A 22,568-nucleotide genomic window follows, 5' to 3' on the forward strand; every position below is an offset into this window, starting at 1 on the left:
GGTACTTACAACTAAAGATATCTAAGTTGTATAGTTGGGATTCTGTGCAATAATTGCCTAAACTTCTGTCACAGCAAAGAGTTTGTCAATAATTACCTGCTTAACGTATTCAATAGATGTGAAGAAACGTTGTTTATCCGAGCTGGCCTTCACTCATGGACAGGGACAGCTCTTTTGTGTCATTTGAAACTGCCACCTGGGATGATTTATTAGCGTCTGGCTCCAAGCGTGTGATTAAAGCGACCTCGCCTTAGGCGGAACTCTCTCTTTTCTGGCAAGAACAAAAGCCATATATCCTTCGTCGGCGTCATGGCGCCAGGTGTGTAATTAAAGAGATCTTTTCAGACAAAGGACGGCCTCTTCTGCCGTGAGAAACAGCCACCTGTGCTGATTTGTCGGCGTGATTAAAGAGATCTTGTCAGATGATGGACGTTCTTTTGTGCCACGGAGAACTGATTGGTAGATGTGCCCTCGATAACATGTTGCGCGTTTGTATTTAGCAAAACATAGGAACTTACGAATAGTATTCTGCTTATCTCTTTCTGTAGTTTACAGGTCATGCCACACGCGCTCTGTAGGTGATCGGTGCTATCGCGAAACGTCAATGCACACACATTTCCTCAAGGATAAATAATCATAATCACATTATTATTCAGACAGTTGGTGTGACCTCATTTTAAAACTTTGGACACTTTGTCTTTCCTGTTTGAAACCTACTGATGTCATCTTATGGAAGAATACGTTTTATTTCCATTTCTTGACTAGGTTTTAAACATAAAGCAATGTGACTATATCAGCCTTTTTGTGAGCAGATAACTTAGGTATTCTCAATGCTTGAATAACGTGGCTTACTTTTAGGACGGTCGGTTGCATAAACGCTAAAGGTCACCAACTGTCACTATACAGTAGTCTTTCTGCACATCGTCACGTAACAAACTGTTGCGCTTGTTTCACAGTTTGGAATACCTTTTTCCGAGGTGAGTTGTTATCCTACAATTTGATTAGAGTAAAACGCAAAGTCACAAATATAGTCTGTACCGAGATACGTAGGTATCTTTAAAGTTTCGAATAATGTGAGAGTATTAAGGCACGCGCTAAATGTACCTAGATTTTCTCAGTGTTCTGATTGTTTGGATTTACAATGACGAGTTAAATCTGGGGACACTTGTACTCTGCTTTGTTGTTTTTTAGATGGTGAGTTTCGTTTTAACAATCCATAACGGTACCGCTTCGTTCATTTTTATTAATCAGTTCGTCAGCCTGATGTTGTCATCGATTCCACGAAGATAGGCGGCTCGTACATCATAAGCATAATGTACAAAAGAGAGTCACATCCGATCTTGCCTCGAATTTATATTTTGTCATCCGCTTAAACATTACCTCAGATTGAATATTATCATTATCATCATCATCACAATACCACTATGTTACAGTATACAACAATAAGTACATGTACTATTTTTATAGGATAAGCTATAAGGAATTAAGAGAACTCTGTTTACTGCAGTCTTGAAAGTGTTCACATTTGGAATAAAGGGAAAACCGAGGCTGGCAGTGCGTTCCATAGTCTACTGGAGTCAAATAGAGCTGAGTCTTAGATCTAGGGATGTTGACAAGGTATGGGTGGCTACTTGTGGTCGATCGGGTCACTCGCAGACCAGTTGCTAGTGTCGGCCTGGTTCCTGTGAGTTCCTCGGAGGGTTGCAGGAAGAAGTTCCGGTAGAAGGTACTAAGGCTGGCCACTTTCCTCCCATTGTCCAAGGGGAATATTCCTACTCTTTGTGGGTCCCATATTTGGAGTTGTCGCGCAGCTTTCCTCTGGAGTCTGTCTAGTAGGTTGAGAGCTGTTGTGCCAAGTCCGCTCCATATTGGGGAAGCGTATTCCATGAGGGGACTGATATATGCCTTGTACACTGTGATCGGAGCTTGAATAGGAAGAAGGTCCCTAGTACGCCCCAGGATGTTTAACCTCTTAGCCGTCTTCTTGGCAAGGTTTTTGATGAATGGAGTCCAAGTTAAGGTATTGGTAATGGTTACACCAAGAAGGGTAATGCTCTGTGTAGGCTTCAACTCTTCATTCATGAAATAAAGAGGAGGGTGGGTCTGTTCGCGTTTCCTGCTTAAAATCATCTCCTCAGTTTTACCTGCATTAAATATTATGCACCAGTCAGAGGCCCACTTGTCTATGATGTCCAGGTCGCGTTGAAGGCTCACAGCACAGGTGTTCTTCAGGCCATGATTTTTTACAATGACGTGAAGAGTCAAATCATCCGCAAATAGGTGAAGGTCATTCTCTAGATGTGATGCAAGGTCATCAATAAACATCAGAAAAAGTAAAGGCCCCAGGACACTGCCTTGGGGAACTCTAGCAGTTATGGGCACAGTTGAGGAAGTAAATCCGTCCAGTACAACAGACTGGCACCTGTCAGCAAGGAACGAAGGAATCCAGCCGTACAAGTCACCTTGGATACCAAGGGAGATCAACTCGGACAGGAGACCGGGTGCCACACTCGATCAAAGGCTTTCTGATGTCCAAGGCAATAACTCCGATTTCTCGCTGAGAGTCAAGAGCATTGCTCCACCACTGGGTAATGTACGAAAGCATGTCGATTGTGGACCTGTTCCCTCGGAAGCCATACTGGCTGTCACAGAGAAGACGGAGGGTGTCAAGATGTTTCCGTATATGGTCACTGGTGATACTCTCCATGACTTTAGATATTATTGGCAGTAATGATATGGGTCTATAGTTGGAGGGATCTTTCTCCTTTCCCTTTTTAGGTACAGCTATCACATGGGCAGCTTTCCAGTCAGAGGGAACTGTTTGAAAGTCAAGAGGGATCTGGAAAATCTTGGCTAGTGCTGGGGCAGGTTCAGGACCGCATTTCATTTACTATTGCCAATATACCATGTGGACCATTCGCCTTGGATGTATCCAAATTTTGGGCCAGAACTTCAAAGAGGAAAGTATGTTGCTAGTTTTGGGTAACAAGTTTGTGGTAGTCTTGCCATTGTCAATAAGATGAGCGCAGCAAAACTCTTATTTAGTATCTCAGCCTTATCTCTCGGTTTACTGAAAGTTTGACCTTCGCTGCCTAATGGAGGTATAGAGGACGTTTTGCTGCTATCATTTACTGTTCTGACAAGCTTCCATCACTGCTTATTGTCTGCCCGGTTGAGATCCTGCTCTAAATTCTGTGCAAACTGGATCCGAGCAAAACGTAAAACACGTTGACATTCTGCCTTAGATTTGGTATACAAAACTCATGAGTTATTTTATTCGGTCGTTCTGCCACCTTTTGAAAGCATTTTGCTTTCTTTGTACTGCGGATGTACAATCTTCATTGAACCAGGGTTTATCAGAATATCGGTGTTTGGTTGACTTGGAAGGTATGAGCATATCCATTGCATCCTTGATCTTGTCTCTCACACAAGACCATGCTGCATCAGCACGTTGGCCCTTTAAGAAAGTGGACCAGCTAACATCAGCCAGGTATGAGCGCATTTTATCCCAATCGGCTTTGTCATAGTACCAAGTCTTACGTTGGCCAGGTTTACTCTGTGTTGGAAGTTTGTTGTTCGCTACAGAAGTCACAACACAGTGGTCGGAGAATTCAAGCGGTGCACTAACAGTCATGACATGGTTGTCTGGAGAAGTGGTGAGAAAGAGGTCCAGTTTGGAGCAGTTCCCGTCCTTGCCAAGCCTTGTCGGCTCATCAACAAGTTGGTGGAACTTGTTCAGGATTGCAAATTCATATGCACATTCTCCATGCACATCGGTCTTATTACTGCCTAACCAGTCTACACGATGGGCATTCAAATCCAGAAGAACAATAATTTCAGCTCTCGGGTGACTCACTCACTCACTCAAGACCGCGAGCTCCCGAGGGGAGCATATCGCCCCTGCATATGGTCCTCCAGGTTGATCTGTCTCTGGCGACCTCCCAAGCGGTGTCCAGGGTGAGGCCGGTCACCCCAGGTTCGCCGTGGTCGCCCTCTGGGACGGGTCCATGTGTTGGGGGTCGGCTCTCTCAGCAGGGCGGCTGGCTCCAGGGTAGGGTCCGCCCGTGCAATGTGGCCAAAGAGGCGGAGCCGGGCTGACCGTATCATGCTCGTCAGGGGCGGCTGCTTGGTGATGTCACGTAGGGTGGTGTTAGAGACCAAGTCATACCACCTAATCCCTAGCAGTCTACGTTGGCACCTAGTATCGAAGGCATGTAGTCTGAGTTCCTGGGTGGCTGTTAGAGTCCAGGACTTAGAACCATACATGAGAATGGAAAGTACGAGACTGTCATAGAGCCTGAGTTTGGTTTGAAGGGAGATCTTCCTATTAATCCATGTGTTGTCCAAGCTAGCCATCGCGGCCGCGGCACGACCGATTCTGAGATGCGTGTCAGAATCACTCCTGCAGTCAGATGTGATTATGCCACCAAGGTAACAGAACCTGTCTACAACTTCAACCTGGTTGGTGTTGATCACAGGTCCTGTTTGGGGGGTCTCATAGTCTCAGAGGGACTGTACCTTCGTCTTCTCCCAACTGACCATCAGGCTGAGCGGTTGAGTTTCCGTGTCCATGGCCTGCAGGGCAAGTTGGAGAACTTCCATGACTTCGGCCAGGATTGCAACATCATCCGCGTAGTCCAGGTCTGTGATGGTAACGTCACCAAAACTGGCGCCGCAATCACTCTGGTGCACTGTCTTCCCCATGACGTGGTCAATCGCTTTGTTGAACACGGTGGGCGCCAGTACACAGCCCTGGCGGACACCGCTGTTGATGTTGAAACTGTCAGACAGCAGCCCGTTTACTTTGACACAGGAGGAAGTGTTGGAATAGAGTAGTGTGAGAAAGTTAAGCAGCTTGGCCGTCACACCCAGGATCTTGAGTATCTTCCAGAGGGCTGGTCTGTCCACGGAGTCGAATGCCTGTTTCAGGTCCACGTAGGCAGCGTAAAATGGTTTCCTGAACTCCCGTCTTTTCTCAGCAAGTAGACGAAGGGTCAGGATTCTATCCACTGTGGAGCGGCCTGGTGTAAAGCCGCTCTGCTCCTTTCTCTGCTTGCGGATGAGAAGTGGACGCAGTCTTGCAAGGATGACATTGGCAAACACCTTCCCTGGAACACTCAGCAGGGTGATCCCTCTGGAGTTGCTGCACACATCTTTAGGGCCCTTCTTCCAGAATGGGAGGATGACTCCAAGCAGCCAATCTTCTGGGATAACCTCGTTGACAGTAAACAGCTGTTTCAGTTGGCCTGCGACTGTTGGATCACCATGTAGGAGCAGCTCTGGGGTGATGCCATCAGCCCCAGCGGCCCGGCCAGGTTTAAGCTTCCCTATAGCCTTGACCACTTCCTCCAGGGTAGGGGGGCCGGTGGTGACAGAGTCGTCCTCCGTGGCCATTGCAGCCAGTGCTTCCAACTGAGGAGAGGCGGTTGAGCAGGCTCTGAAAGTGCTCCCTCCACCGCGCCAGCTGTTGTTCTGGTGTGTCGGGGATGGTTCCGTCCATGGCTTTCACAGAAGCAGTAGGTGGTGTTGATTTTCCTGCGAGGGTCCTTAAAGAGGAAGGCTGGACTATAAAACCACTCAATAAATTCAGCTAACGTAAACTCCCAGACCTCAGTCTGCCTCTGAATGCCGTGGTGTTCACATCAGTGAAGGGGCTCGCTGGCTAAGACAATTTACCAAGTATTGAAGTTACTTCAGCTGCTGTTCAGCACATGTTTGAAATCATAAAAGGAATCAAAGTATAGTTGCACATAAACAAGTCAGCTTTGTAGTACCTAACCAAGAATATGAAGCAATTTCAACACTGGCCTGCCATGCTCACTGGTAGAATGTCTCAGACATTGGCTGTCAGTATACAAAATACATTTCTACAGAGCCCCAGTCTATACTGATTTCTTAGACTACCAAGAAGTCACCACAATTGTATAAGTCATACTTCTAGACACACAGCTATCAAAGGTAATTCAGCTCTGAGGAAACTATAGATACAATTCGAACTTTGAAGGGGTTGCTTTGACAGTTGAAAACACAGCGTTATGATTTTCGGAAAGTTGCCTATCAAAGTTACGTATTGTATTGATTACGTAGCTTTGTTACACCTACATGTATCTGGGTTATTTAGTTTGTCTGACAATGTTTTCTTCCAAAACTAGTGAGAGAAATACAGGATTTTTCAAACCTTGAAACGTTGGTTAATATGCAAATGATTTCCTGTAGTCTGCTCTGATCCGATTCTATTGTTCTTTGAGCCAGACGGGTAGAGATCCCCTACAGAGGATAATCCATTTATGATGTTGGGATGAGGGTTGGAGTCAATTTAGCTACTAACTCCCTGACAGAAGATAGTTTTTATAGGAGGAGAACCCTGGGTCCTGGATTCTAGAGGTTTAAGGTCCTGTAGAGGGATCCTTGATCACCCCTATGGGCAGCAGTCTCTGCTTCCTCCGCCAGGTTGTCAAGCTACTTCTGCTTGTCCTTGCAGAGTAGCTTGTTGCGTTCGGCGTTAAGCCGTCTCCATTCCGTGAGGTTTCCTTCCAGCCTTGCTTTTCTTTTCGCTTCCACCGCACTGAGGGTTTCCTCTGAGAGGAAGTCCTTTTCTTCTTCTTTCGTTTGTGCCCAAGCACCTTGGCTGCAGAAGAGCTAATGTTTTGCTTGTCCGACCAGAGCTTCTCCGGGCATAGGCTGTAGGCCTCGGAAGGAGAGTTATGTACTATATGCATACCGAATATATACCGGGATATCGGGTGATAGGCTGGGCGGATCCCGAACTTACCCGAAAGCCGACCTCACCCGAAGCGCGCCCGAAGGGCGCTCGTGGATGGTGGTAGCCCGAAGGGCTCCCCATGGCGCCGCAGGCGCCAAGCGAATTCCTCGCGAGGCGAGGAATGAGCGATAGGAGTTCCGCTTTGTTGGTGGAGTTCCTTTGCAGACGAAGACAGACTGTCATGGCGAGCAGTCTGTGGTCGGAGTTCCCCAGCTCTGCACTGCGGTAGACACGACAGTGTGTTGAAGTGTGCCAGGGTCGACTGGTGAGGATGTGGTCCAGCTCTTTTCTTGTGTGACCATCATTGCTGAACCAAGTCATGCTGTGGATGAGCTTATGTTGAAAGAAGGAGCGCTCTGTTCGTAGGCGGAAGTTGGAGCAAAATTACAGGAGCCTCAAGCCGTTGTTTTTGCAGGTGCCAGATCCACGGGGGCCTAAGGCGCTCTCAAAACTGGTTCTATCTGACCCAGTTGTAGCATTAAGGTCACCAATGATCCATACGATGTCATGTCTGGAGATGTCGTTCATGAGCGAGGATATCTGAGAAAAGAACTCATCCTTTTCCTCGTCTGGCGCCATGTTGGTTGGGGCATAGGCTACGATAACAGAGATTTTCCCGTGGGTGTGGCGTAGACGAGCAAGGAGTAGTCTGTTGTTCACTGGTTTCCAGTGGACTAGGGCTCGGGAGGCAGATGGGGCCATGGCAAGCGCAACTCCTTGGCGGCGCTGGCCGTCATCCCTGCCCGACCAAAGGAAGTTGTAGTCAGTCGTTGCATGAGAGCCAGAGCCAGGTCAGCGCACTTCTGTAAGACCGGCTACTGCGACACTCAGGCGTGCCGGCTCATTGGCAACCAGCTCTGCTGATCCTTCCCTATTCATAGATAAAACGTTCCAGGTTGCAACTTTCATTGAGGCAGTTCTACAAGGCTTATCTCGTAAATCCATCCGGTCCGAGGTCAGGGTTTCATTAAGATCCGTCCTATTTGAGTTCCATAAGCGAGGTTTCGTAGCGGGTTTGTTTTATGTGGTGGGTTGCTGGCCCGACGGGGGGTTAAGATGTACTAACCAAGTCACATCTGATCAGAGTTGATGGAAACACCGGATTGTCAACGGAAAGCTACCATTGATTTATCATAGTCACAGCCAGCGGGAGCCAGCCGTCATCAGGTTCGGTACAACATAGGATATTGGAGATTATTTTTTGACAACCAGTAATTAATGGCCAACGGAATATCTAGAAGTTTGTCATTTCTAATGCTCTCTCTGGCTCATTCCTCGTCGTCGAGGATCAGTGGAAAGGGCAGGCCCTCTGATGGCTGAACAGTCCTATCCTGGAGTGGCGTGCTCGCCCGCATCTCTCGCAGATGAACTGGGCCTGGGCTGGTAGATTCTGAGCAGCCGCCTTTCTCCTCCTTCGGCTCTCCTCTGCATACTCCCTTCTGGCTAGTTCAAATTTCTCTGCACCCCGCTTGTTAAGAGTTCTCCAATTTCCACGGTGTGCAGCACTGTTTTCCAAGTTGGCTGCTGGGATGTCAGCCACTCTGAGGTGTTGTTTTAACTGATATTTGAAGCGCTTTCTTGGTGCGCCTCTGTCTCTTTTACCTTGGCAGAGTTCGCCGTAGAAAACTGTTTTGGGCATTCTGGTATCGTCCATGCATGACAGGTGACCTGCCCAGCGAAGCTGTCTGGCCAGGATCATGGCCTCCATGCTGGAGATGTTGGCTCGCTTCAGCACCTCGTTGTTGGTTGTGTAGTCTTGCCATTTGATGCCTAAGATGGAGCGAAGGCATCGCTGTTGGAAGCGTTCCAGAAGCTTCACTTGTTTCCGGTACAGAACCCAGGCTTCGGATCCGTAGAGATGAGTAGTGACAACCACTGCTCTGTAAACCAGGATCTTGGTTGCCAGGCGCAGAGAGTGACTCTTCCACACGCGCTTCTGTAGGCGACCAAATGCACTGCTGGCTTTGGAGAGTCGGTTGTCCAAGTCTTTGGGAACGGAAGCATCGTTGGAGATAACGCTCCCAAGGTATGTAAAATGTTCTACCGTGTTGAGCTGTGTCCCATTAATACTTATGCAAGGTGGCTGGTAAGTCCCATGTGGTGATTTCTGGTGGAGCACTTCTATTTTCTTTAGGCTTATGGTGAGACCGAAGGCCTTGGCCGCTTCGGCAAAACGGTTGACCGCTCTCTGAAGGGCTTCTTCCGGGTGGGCAACGAGAGCACAATCATCTGCAAACAGCAGTTCCAGTATGAGTGCTTCCAGGGTTTTGGTGCGGGCCAGGAGTCTTTGGAGGTTGAAAACACTCCCGTCCGTACGGAATCGGATGTAGATTCCTTCTGAGGGGTCTTCCTTGGCTTCCCTTAACATCATGCTAAAGAAAATGGCAAACAGTGTGGGTGCCAAGACGCATCCTTGCTTCACGCCGTTTTCAATGGGGAATGGATCTGACAGATCACCTTTGTGTTTGACTTGTCCCATTTGTTCTTTGTGAAGTTGCGGAGGAGTTTTGGTGGGCAGCCAAGCCTTGCTAGTATCCTCCACATCCCATCGCGGCTGACGGTGTCGAATGTCTTTGTAAGATCTATAAAGGCAGCATATAGTCCCATGTTCTGCTCCCTAAACTTCTCTTGGATCTGTCTTAGGACAAAGGTCATGTCTGTTGTGCCTCTCTTCGCCCTAAAGCCACACTGGCTTTCTGGTAGGTTCTCCTCCGCAACGGTTGGGATGAGTCGGTCCAGGATGACCCTAGCCAGGATCTTCTCAGCAATAGACAGAAATGTTATGCCCCTGTAGTTTGAGCAGGCTGACTTTCCCCCCTTGTTTTTGTACAGGGATACGATGACAGTATCACGGAGATCCTGTGGTACGACGCCTCTCTCCCAGCAGTCCCGAAACAAGTCTGTAAGAACTGTGAGCAGGGTGTCGCCCCCCAGCTTGTACACCTCCGCTGGTACACCATCAACTCCAGGAGCCTTGTGGCATTTCAGCTTGGCGATTGCTGCTTTCACTTCTCCTTCGGAAGGAGGGATATCAAGCTCTGTTTTTATCTCCTGTCGTGGTATCTTCCTGATTGATTCTTCTTGCACTTGGTGCTTGTCTCCAAACAGGTTCCCAAAGTGCTTAGTCCAGCGGTGTAGTATGGACTCTTGTCTGTGAGTAGCCTGCTGCCATCTGATGAGCGCATGAATATGGGAGCTTGTATCTGATGGGTTGGGCCGAATACTGTTCGTAGTGCTTCATAGAATGCACGGGTGTTTCCTGTGTCAGCATAACTCTGGGTCTCTTCTGCTAGAGCTATCCACCAATTATCTTGCAGTTATCTCAACCTTTTTGCGAGCAGTATGACACGAGTTCCTGTAGGCTGTTTTGGTTGACTGGTCATCTGAACTCTCTCGTAGCAGGAGCGTTTCTTCCGCAGTAGGTCTTGGATCTCTGCGTCACTCTCGTCGAACCAGTCTCTATGCTTCCTGGTTTCATAGCCCGCTTCTTCTACTGTTGTGTCCTGAAGGATTCGTTTTAACCTCTGCCATTAGGTTTCTGGGTCTGGGTTCTCTCCACGTGTGCTAACATTGCTATTTGTGGTGGCGTTCAGGCGCTCATCCAGTTTGGTTTGGAACTCTAGCTTGCGATCAATGAGCCTACCAACGTGCAGCTTCTTTACTTGAGGCCCCTTTCTCTTTACAAGTCACTGTACGAAAATGCGAATCTGCGGGGTGGAAATCGTGTTTCGAGTTTTCCGTGACTCTCCAGGTCGTGTCGACCTGCTCACCTCTTCTGCACGGGGCCCGCGCTGACCTGGGAAGTACCGGGAATGCACCACTTATCTGTGCACGACGTGGCGGCGCCCCGTTAATCCCTGATGATGATGATGAATGGTTTATTATTATTACATTCACAGTCAACAAACAACAGCATCGCAGGTAACCGAAGTTACCTGAATTGCGCTGGAGTTACAGTGTTTAAAATCGCAATTATTGTCTACATAGTCATTCTCTTTAAAAATAGATTACGTATAAAATACAACAGTAGTAAAATATTGAAGTAAGAATCAAGTCAAGATTCAACCATAAATGTTTGCTAAATTACAATATACACAAAATGTGACAGGCGGAGTTAACAGAAACTTCGGAATGTGACTAAACTCGCATTTCTTACTCTCAACTGTATAAATCACGTACAAGGAGACAAGACGCGCGTGCGGTGGTTTTCACGCTTCCCCTAGCGGCTTTGCAAGTCAAGTGCACCAATCGATCCCATTATCTCGGCCAATTCCTACATTTCGTTAAAAGAAACATTAACACATTAATAACATTTTGCATAAAACTTGATAAACGAAAAGATTTTCAGGTGTTGAGGTGACATTAAGTGTACAGTTCATTCAGGAGGTTGGTCATGTATGGGATGGGGCTTCTTTTGTACCTGTCCGTACGGGTTTTGATTGTGTCGAGAAGTTGTGATGACCGAGTTGATCTACCACTGATGTCACCGCGGTATGGAGGTAGCCAGTCTCTAAAAGTCTCTGAATGTAGCAGGTGTTTGGCAAAGTTAAAGCACAGCTGGAGGCGTCGGCTATCTAAAGTAGGTAGATCGAGGACTTGGCATGCCTCGGTGTAAGATGTATATGCGGGTCCAAGTATTGTCCGGCAAGCCCTTTTATGTATGCATGGTCTCGATCCTCGCCTGTTGTTTCCTTGTAAGACCCGGATGCCAAGCAGGGACGGCGTACTCGCAAGCCGGTCTGACCATGGACTTGTAGTCAGCAGATCTTCTCGAGAAAGGTTGAGGCGGCGTAGCTGACGGAGCAGGAAAAGTTTTCTATTACCTGACTTGACGACGTGGTCGACTTGTGTTTCCCAGCCAAGGTCTGTGCAGCTAGAGGGAAATCCATGCACATGTCCTGCCCAGTGAACATTTCTGCTGTCGGTAGCTGCATAATTAAGCGACAATTATCACCTAATTATCATTTAATTGCCCGTGCAGCCAGAGGGAAATTCATATACACGTCCTGTCCAGTGTACATGTTTGCCGCCGGTAGCTGCATAATTTAGCGACAATTATTACCTAATTACCATTAAATTACCCTCCAAGGTTTGACCAGGCCTGGTCTGCTGCCCAATTGCCTCCCCCCAAATCTTCCTCATGCGCTTTCCACTTCCCCGGCCAAAAACCCTGAAAAATGCTTTTATTAGTTCAAAATGGTGATTAAACTTTCATTGTTGTTTCTCCGTTATCCACGAATGCCACTGTTTGCATTTTGTTGTAAATTATCGGCTACAAAAGTTCCAAAGAGTGTGTTCTTTCTTTATCTTGACGACTCCGCCGGCCAGTCGCTCAGGTCAAATGAAATAAATTTCTCAGTGCGGGTCTCCGTGATGCTGTCATTCCTGCACCTTTCCATCCATATGTTTTAGATAAAAACGCAGATACTCCCAGTCAGATTAGCCCGTTTGGTCTCGGATCAGTTGAAAGAGTGTCGTCCACAGTTAGTCTTGCAACAAGTTCTAATTGGGAACTAGCAGGCTGTTGCCTCTGATCTGACGATCCAGGTCGCGAGATTTAGCAATGTTGATGTAGAAACACGACCAAAGCTTTCAGTGTTCCCAGCACCGTGGCTGCCTATACCTGGCAAAGGGGACAGGGAGCGGAGAACATATATCCACACATAGTCTGTTTACCATTCTCTACCGAACGGTTTAGTCTGCTATGCACTGATCCGTTACTGTCAGTTATGCCTCTCCGTAGACTGAGCTAATTGATCCAAGTCCGTACAATCACCCCGTGCGCGGTATTCTCACAGGGCGGGCAGGTAACACTCCCTGCGCCGTAGAGATAACGCAGAACGCCCGATGGTACGATTTCTAGGATACGTGTGCCAACCAAGAGATTTGAAAATAGCGACACGGGCGTTGATTGGCTGTTCTATTCAAACCATATACTATGTAAATTGCAATTTGCTGACACAGTCATGTTTTACAGAACCCTGCACGAATAAAGACACAATTAGTTGTGAAATACCGCGTGCCCGAACGTCAAGTCTTTGTTGTGTAATTATTCAGTGGTTTATTTGAGATGCACTCTTGTACAACAATAAACTTCCGCGTTTACAGGTTAAAAGTACGTAAAATTACTTGTTCGACTCAAATAAGTCTTCAATGTGAAGCCACAGCAGACTCATAGACAAGAAATGCTTATCACAAGTTCGTTTCATTTCAACACAGACCATTTCAATTCATTTACCCCCTTCCCGGTACATTTGAAAGCTTTTCACTATGCACCAAAACAACAGGTCATCCTTGTGTATAATGTGTAGCACTAATACAGTCTTGGACTTGCTCTTGAGTATTTTAGATAACGCCAAATACATATATATTCAGCATGGATTGCAAGCTTGGAGAATAATTGCAAGCCACACTCACAAGTTTCATCACATGAGGCCATTACATAGGCTACATAAATAAATACATAAAAATAGATATAGGTTACATTGTCATTCGCGATCGGGGTAATTCTATCGGTATGAATGTTTAATCCGATCCATTTTTTTTAGTGTGAACGGGGTCTAATTCTCGGGTGATGCATATTGTGACGCGACGCCATTTTCATGTTTCCTTTGTTTCGACAATTTGAGGCTCCTTCTTTCTACCATGCATGCACAAGTACACTACTCTAGACAGGACTATCGGAACAAAAGCACGCAACACAAGTACTAGTATTCTGTGTATTTTCAACTCCTTCTTTTTACAGGAAAAATTAACAAAAACAGAAAATCAATATGGACGCCGCAAAGACATTCCAATACACATCTTACAACATTATGCACAGCTTGTATCTTACAGACAACTCTTGTTTACTTTTCATTGACAATTCAAATCATGTCAAATGATCATTTAACATACTCCGATTGGAAACCATACCATCGGGACCTCCCCGGCATCTCTGCGGCGTTGGGAGTGGTACCCGCCGCCCAGACAGATTTGCCTGCTAGAGGGTAGTTCGCTCCCGCTACGATGGCGGCGAGACTAAAGCTAAGAAGACGAGCTAACAGAACGGCTCAATATAGCACACTGGGTCCAGTAAAACACACCTAAGCCGACACGTAGAGACTAGATTGCAGGCAAACCTCCTTGGTACAACACCATATATGTTACCCCAAGAATATTGTTGGTTATCGATGCAACTTTTAGAGTACTCTGAAACCCATACTATTGCCAGGGCCTCCACGTACGTACAGAACAGCTTGTCTGGTGCGCCCCTAACTCTCCTACCCTGGAGAAACCAGACTAGGACCGAGCTGCTAGCGAGTCCCTTCGGCGGCCCGAGACGGTCAGCCCGCCCGATCTAAATTAACACTCCGGGCGCGGGGAGTTGTAGCCCGGGGGAGTGTACCGTGCCTTTTACTCGTAAGGGCCGGTCAACTCTCGGGATTTTTTTAGAACTCCTCCGGTGCGCTAATACAATTTCTATCGGCAAGTTTAGAGCTCTAGGCCGCCGACTGATTTTCAATCCTACTCCATTCAAGAGTAGAGACTTTGACCGAACAGAAATGTGTTTAGTCCAATACAGTCCCAAATCCATTAATGGTTTTTGTTAAGTGTCGAACACAAAGTCACAGCAGTTTAAGATCATTTACCTATCATTTCCGTGTAGTTCACACACCGTGGCTTATAATGCGTGAGCTAAAGCTTATTGTTATCTACCTGGCGTGGTCACACGCGAGTGTGCAACGGCCTGGGAATCAACGCATAGCTAACTGTGCATGAAAGCGCAGCATTTTCCCGGTAGGCACACGCTGGACCCGGAAAACTCTTCACACTTCCTGCCCGCCTCAGTTTGAACGGACGTGCACAGACTCGGAAAGAACCAGAAATCTAAGCTTTCACTCAGTGAGTGGTTTGGTGCACAGTCGGAGTTTAGCCCTCACCAACCTGTGGTCTGTGTAGCAGTCTGCACCAGTCTGCCAACGTAATATCTAGAAGTGGAAATTGATATTTCTTAACATTTTAATTACTTAAGTAGAGGTCAGGATAAACGCGTGGCTATCAAAGTTATTCGATGGAGCACTTTCATAGAACCCCATTTCAAATACTTTTCATTTTTAATGCTCTACTGATGTCCTAAAACTACACACTTGTTTAGAGGAATTTAATCAAAAAGAAAAGAAACTTTTAACGTAATAACTTTGTCAAAATTGTCAAAGTTCCCCCTCATAAATGTCATGAAAATATAAAAATGCAAAAAATAGGAAAAGTTGACAATGCCAGTAGTTTCATCATGTATGTTGTTATTATCTGGTTATCATGATTAGAAATCTTGGTATTTTTTTCGAGTGACATGTTTATGAGGTTTCCTTTTTGGAGCTCCACCATGGAATTCCTCTATAGAGCTTCTCCGTTTGCTATTTTCTATGAAGCTTTGAAAAAGCAACAACAAATATCCTATCATATACCCACATATTATACAAAATTTCTAAAAGACATCAACCCTATTCCGACCGGGCTTTTTTGATCATGGTGGAACCGGGGGTGGGGTGTGTGCTTTTGAGGCCCTCTTATTCCGACCCCTGTAACTCCTAAACTACTTGTCGTATGGCCAATACATTTTCAGAGGCTAGTTTATAAGCAGCATGTGTGTATTTTGACAATTTCAGTGTCATAGTGACGTGATATGACGTAATTATGACGTCAATCACGTGACTGTTGGCTGGAACCGTATATATTGGATGAATGGTGACTAACAGTATGTTTATGTCTGCTAAGACTTTTTTTGTCAATATCAACTGCAATGACGTCATAAAAGGACGTCATATATCTTTTAGCTATACGCCTCTTGGGTCCGCCATTTTTAATTTGTCAAAAATACAATTTTTCAGCAAATAACTCCAAAACACAATGCAACATAATGAAAATAGACTAAAACATATTTTTTGAATGTTTTTTATAAATAAAAATACCAGTAAGTAACGATTGATTTTTAAGGGAACATTGACTGTTAATACCAAAGCTAAGGATTTTGACCTTTGATGTAACAAGGTGCATAGAGCTGAAAACAAGAAGAGATCTGAGGCCTTTAGTTGTTGACATATGACTTATGTTTCCAGTTCATTTAAAATGTTCGTCATATATGGGATGGGGCTAAAATGATTTATTTTTGGATATTTGGCAATTTGCATACAAAAATGTATATTTTGGGCTCCTATGAAACCCACTGACCTGAGATTAGGTATGGTGATGCCTATGACATATGCCCATATGACTTAAATATCACTTTTTGAAACATTCGCCAGCATAATATACAATCCTCTTTCATAACACGGCTAGATTGTATCAGTTAGGAGTTTTTTTGTCATATTGTAGCCAGACGGGCACATACAGGATGGGCCGGTATTGGGTTGGAGGGCAACAGACAGCTCTTAAAAAACTATTAACACCCCGACTTGTGCCCCCAGCCTATAAATCATTGTAAAAGGCTTCGACTATACTCGTTTGACAGGTTTCACGCATCATTAATATTCAGGAATGTTTGTAGGTAGATAGTGTTTGGGTTGATGAAAAATACGAAAGCCTGTAGCAACAAATCTGGGACACATCTCGGAGGCATGTGGAAGACAGTGCGTGGAGACGTCTCGGTGGCAGCGCGCGGAGGCGTGAATCCAACTTTCTCTGGTTTCTAAATAATGTCAGTCTTTTTTGAAAGGTTTCAGAAAATGTTTTTTCGCGGGAAGGCTTGAGCAGTTAGGTTTATGAACTTTCCCAAACTCCAGTTGAATTTTGCAACCTTCGCCTGATACCCAGCGTGGTGAAAAAAGAGGGCCGCCTGGATCCCATCGTTCGAACCAGGAGTTCGAAACTGAATAACATCAAATTAGACGATTTTCATAAAGTCATTTTCTTGTAATGAATAAATGAAGACCTTTATTGTACATTCGTGCCCCGAGGGGCTAGATACAGGTCGTTTAACATAAACCTAACTAACATGTAAGTGACATCATTGGCTTGGCTTCGCTAGCGAAGATTTCAGGGGAGTCCACTTCTGGTACATGCCCTCTGGTGGCTGATGAGTCCCACTCGGGATCTGCAGACTCGGCCACATCGGCTGCAGGAGAAGGATGAGTCTGGGGTTGGTGCCGTGACGGTGCGATTCTTCCTCCTGCTGCGCTTCTCCTCTAGGGCAGCTCTTCGCTTCTTTTCAAAGGAGGAGACTGCCTGGTTAACTGTGTGTCGCCACGTCCCTCGGTCAGCAGCAAGAACTGACCACTGACGGTTGTCAATGTTACAGCATTGTAGGGATTTCTTCAATGTGTCTTTATACCGCTTATTCGGCGCCCCTCTGTCGCGGTTCCCAGTGGACAGTTCACTATAGAGGACGATCTTGGGCAGACGATGGTCCTCCATTCTTGAAACGTGCCCTACCCAGCGTAGCTGTGTTTTCATCAGCATGGCCTCGATGCTGGTGATCTCTGCTCGCTCCACGTTTGTGATGTAGTCACTCCAGTGAATGTTGAGGATGGAGCGGAGACAGCGCTGGTGGAAACGTTCTAGAAGACGTAGGTGCTGTCTGTATGTGACCCACGACTCTGAGCCATACAGGAGGGTAGTCAGTACCACGGCTTTGTAGAAGCCGACTTTAGTGCCTTTCTTCAGATGCTTGTTGCACCAGACACGTCTGTAGAGTCTGCCGAAAGCACTGTTTGCCTTGGTCAGTCTGTTGTCAACCTCCTTGTCAATCCTAGCATCGGAGGAGATGGTGCTCCCTAGGTAGGTAAATTGCTGGACTGCCTTCAGTTCGGTCTCGCCAATCGTGATGTGGGGTGGGCGGTACTCTTTCTGTGGTGCGGGCTGGTACAGAACCTCTGTCTTTTTCAGACTGACTTCAAGACCAAAGAGTTCGGCTGCCTCTGCGAAGCAAGTTGTCACACGCTGCATGGCTGCCTCCGTGTGGGCTACAAGGGCCGCGTCGTCAGCAGAGAGCAGTTCACGGATGAGTTGCTCTAGGGTCTTGGTATGCGCCTGTAGGCGCCGTAAGTTGAACAGGCTACCATCTGTGCGGTACCGTATGTAGATGCCGTCTTCATCTCCAAGGTCTTCTGTGGCCTGCTGTAGCATCATGCTAAAGAAGATGGTGAAGAGAGTTGGTGCGAGAACACATCCCTGCTTCACCCCGTTGCTGACTGGAAAGTGTTCTGAGAGGTCGTTGCTGCTTCTGACCTGGCCACGCTGATGTTCGTGCAGCTGGATGACCATGTTGAGGAACTTTGGGGGGCAACCTAGACGCTCCAGGATCTGCCATGGGCCTTTCCTGCTCACAGTGTCGAAGGCCTTCGACAGGTCGACAAAAGTGATGTAAAGCCCCTTGTTCTGTTCTCGGCACTTTTCCTGGAGTTGCCTTAGCACAAAGACCATATCGGTGGTACCCCTGTTGGCTCTGAAGCCGCACTGGCTCTCAGGGAGGTGGTGCTCTGCAACAGCGGGAACCAGTCTGTTGAGAAGAACTCTTGCTAGGATTTTGCCTGCGATGGAGAGGAGAGTTATCCCCCTGTAGTTCGAGCAGTCAGCCTTTTTTCCTTTGTTCTTGTACAATGTGATGATGACCGCATCTCTGAGTCTTGCGGAAGTTTTCCATCTTCCCAGCAGCACAGACGACCAATATCCTGAACCGCCTGCTTGCAGGATTGGGGCTGCGGCTTGGGTGACATCTTCCACCTGCCGGTTCGCTCCTTTCCCATCGCTACAGAACTTGGAAGTGAGGGCTGGGGTGTGGACTTGATCCCCTGGGCCTGCGCATGTTTTTCTTTTAGGTGAGAGACGGTGTGCGCGTAACTGTTCCCACCCTTTACACCCGGGGTTCATCTGCCATAGCCTAGTAAACTGGGACGGTGACAGCGAGGTCCTCGGGTCGTAGATGGATTGGGAATCGGGCTCCATCTACCCGACGGGGGGGGGGGACCCTCCCTTTAGCGACTACCCAATCTCCACCCCCTCATTCGAGGTTACAGAGTAGGAACGTTCCACCTACCCCAGGACTAGGAGATTGGTACATTCGGGCTCTCGCACCACGACAAGGCGGGAGGGTCGGGAGCCGATGTTCGGGCATCCCAGCGAGAGGTAAGTGACATACACAGTGAACTGTATTTATTTCGCTGTATAACTATGTACTTTATTTATTTCACTGGGTAAGTGACATACACATTGAAATTAATAGAGTACATAGTTAAACATAACGTTACATGGTAGACGAAAGTGATAAGCTAAGCTGATCCAGTAGAGTCAACTTCTTCTCGCTTCTTTGTACATGTGTAGATGTATGGGCAGATCATGTTTCTTGTACAAGGGTTGTCTAGACGCAACAAAACATAAATTTATCCTTTGCGTTTAGATATTCAAAGTATGGGAATTTCTCATTTATACGTTTGAAAATAAAACCCTCCGTCTTTAGGTAATTGATTGTCATCACGTCACTTATCATATTGTAGTTAGTAGCCGATCCCATGCAGCTTCTCATGTATACCAAGAAAGGGGTTTTGTGAACCTCCGTAATAACACGGCAAGGTTGTTGTATCAGTTAGGAAAACTTGTATTTGTCCCATTTCAACACAGGCATGATGGGGCCGGTATTGGGTGTAAAGCTGTGGCTATAGACTTTTCAATCCCCGGCTTGTGCCCCCAGCTAATGAATTACAGTAAAATGGCCTCGAGAATACCCGCTTTGACAGGGATCACGCATCATTAATATTCAGGAATGTTGTTAGGTAGATCGTGTTGGGGTTGATGGAAAGAGCATTCCAGTACTACGTTGGACCACTCGGTTCGGTTATGGTAAGGTTGTTCCTTCGTTGGACAGTTTTCCCCACCCCATACTCCACTTAATGACGGTATCCATCGTTTTTGCTGTAGTACCACCCTTTCCACCAACCCATTATTTTGATCGTAATTTTCCCCAATTCGCGATCGGTCCCTGTCTATCTATACATTTAAAACTGTAGTTGATACGGTCTATGCGTTACGGAATATTCAGAATGAGGACATGTGGAGACTAGGAGCTTTTTCTTCAGTGATAGGAATACTTATGTGACTCAGGGAAGGTCGATCATTCTGCCCAGGTAAGTACAGTATTCATGATGAACACAATAATGCCACATACCAAGCAGTTGAGGCAGCAGTAAACCTAAATCAAACATTTCTACACTTACCTAGCCTGAATCGATTGTCTTATTTTTTGGTTTATTGCGATACCGTTTTAGAATAGTCGTCTTAAAGGGTTAAACGCTAATACATACAAATACAGACATATATACCGAGCAAGATTTAAAGGACATTTATACATAATAATAATATATATATATACAGATTGCTGGCTTAATTTACGAATAACTGGTGAATGACTGGTGGATAGAACTGTAGTTTTTTGTTTTGTTTCATGGCTGACAAGTATTCTTAAAAAAAGTTAAAAGTACTGAGAGCAAACCTTTCTCTTACCGTGGGCAACCCATATCTGCATCCATCTGTATAACAGGTGTGTCCATTGCACATTTGAACAACATTCTACAGGCTCTAATATTCTGCACCACTTGTAGCTTACGAATGTTCAAATCCGACATATCTTGATATTTGGTATGCGGGAAGGTCTTTCAGTTAAAAGTTAACTCTTTAAAAATGGGGCCAGAATAACGGGGTGCGGAATTACAGTCAGCGTTTTTTATTTTGCTTTGTACTGATACAGACTAATGGAGAAAAATCTTGGACTCCATATGGGTCACATTATGACTTTAAGTTAAGAAAGCGTCTGATAATTAAGTAATTGGTTTTCTCGATATTTTTTTTTGTTTATGCTGGCTGATGTTCTTTGTATATCGAAACGTGTATAGAACAACAAGTATAAGTAAAATAAGAACATTTGGCTGATAGAGTCAATACCATGTCACCGAGAGGGTTTTCAGATAATATTGATAATAAGTTTGAACAATTTCAGATAATAAGTTGGAACATGTAGGAACAAATGATGAATCATTTTCGAAAGGAATACAAATCTATAACACTTTGGGTCTTGCGGTGACAGGTTATGTCAGACGAGTAGGGGTCCCCTCTACGCAGTACATCGATGACAGGCATGCGGGGCAGTTGGTAACACCAGGTCAGGATGTAGTGGCAGATGATGCCACTTCTTTTAGGAGGGCGGAGCAGGCCATATTTTTGTTGGCTACAATGTTAGTCAGGTTGGGGTATTTCTAAAATCTGGGAAAATCAGTTCTGGTCCCAACCCAAGTTCTGACGTTCCTTGGGATGATAGTAATTTATTTGTTGATGGCCTTTGCAATCCTGGAGGTAAAAAGGGGAAGCTTTAAAGCTTTAAGATTGCAGATCCTTAAGGAGGGGAGAGTCCGAGTGAAGACACTGCAGAACTTTGTAGGAAAGATAGTCTCGTTTGCAGTAGCGGTGCCTGGGGCTATGTTTATACGAGGGAGTGTAATCTGGCAATTGCTCAGGCAATTCGGAAGGGTCAGATGGTTTATATACGGGGAGACCTGAGAAAGGAAGTGGAGCATTGGGGTTTCTTGGACGATTGGCAAGGAACGTTTCCTTGGAGAGAGGAACGACATCTGACCATACAACTGGCGTCAGACGCTTCCGATTCTCGTTGGGGTGGTGTTATATCCGGGGAGGGAATCCCAGATAGTAGTGGGTGATGCTTAGTCACAACAGGAAAAAGCTTCCCATATCAATGTTAAGGAAGTATTGGCTGTTAAGTATGTGATGGAAGCGGCTGTGCATAAGTGTAAGAATGCTAAGGCTCATGTGCAGGTGGATAACCAGGCATTATTGTACGCATGGAAAGTTCCAGGAAGGAAGTCAAAACAGAACCTCTCTGTGTCCATGTCATACAATAGGTCCAAGGACAACCCCGCGGATATGCCATCTAGATCTTATTTGGAGGAGGACATGACCCTTACTGAGAAGGCGTGGAAGAAGTTGGCGATAGAATGGGGTACATATGGTATAGACTGTATGGCAGTACCATCCATTGCCAAGTTGCCCAACTTTATCGCTCCGTTCCCCGCTCGGGGGGCAAGGGCAGTGGATTTTTTTCCCAACAGTTTGGGGAGGACCTTCGCGTTTGGTAATGGATATGTGTTCCCGCCGGTGTCCTTGGTGGGACAAGTGCTAAACAACCTAGGGCAATGCCAATACCCATGTTTAGTGGTAGCGCCGCAGACTTCACCCGTCAAGTATTGGTGGCCAATTTTGGCAGCGGTGGCGGTTAAGCGCACCCGGTTGGGGCGCAAAGGGAAGTTTAGGGGGGATGTTCCCTCGCCCGCAGGGTGGTCTCCATGCGCTTTAGAATGGGACCTGTGGGCATGGGAGATTAGGTGGTAATTGGCACATAGTATAGAGTTTTCTAGTGGCTTTCTCCTATATTCCCTGCTTCTCCTGTATTCTCCTGCATTCTCCTATATTATCCTGCTTTTTCCTACATTCTCCTGCATTCTACTGCTTTCGCCTGCATTCTCCTGCCTTCTCCTATATTCTCCTGCTTGCTGCTGCATTCTCCTGCTTTGTACTATATTCTCCTGCATTTTCCTATATTCTCCTGGTATCTCCTGGTTTCTCCTACTTACTCCAATATTATTCTGGTTTCTCCTGTATTCTCCTGGTTTATTCTATATTCACTGGTTTCTACAATATTCTCCTGGTTTCTCCTATATTATCCTGCTTTGTACTATATTCTCCTGGTTTCTCCTATATTCTCCTGCATTCTCCAAGATTCTCCTCCATTCTCCTATATTCTCCTGCATTCTCCTATACTCTCCTG

The 22,568-nt window shown here is 46.1% G+C and overlaps 1 protein-coding gene across 1 annotated transcript in view; it reads left to right on the forward strand.

Annotated features, from left to right (window-relative positions):
* Window positions 1–298: 298 nt before the first annotated feature.
* The window catches only part of LOC136435817 (uncharacterized), a 65,009-nt gene continuing 42,739 nt past the window's right edge, over window positions 299–22,568 (forward strand). Inside the window, exon 1 of the transcript XR_010755943.1 lies at window positions 299–977. The gene's annotated coding sequence lies outside the window, so the exon portion shown is untranslated. The remainder of the gene's footprint in view (window positions 978–22,568) is intronic.

Source organism: Branchiostoma lanceolatum, chromosome 5 (genome assembly GCF_035083965.1).
Source record: "Branchiostoma lanceolatum isolate klBraLanc5 chromosome 5, klBraLanc5.hap2, whole genome shotgun sequence".
NCBI classification, from domain to species: Eukaryota; Metazoa; Chordata; class Leptocardii; order Amphioxiformes; family Branchiostomatidae; genus Branchiostoma; species Branchiostoma lanceolatum.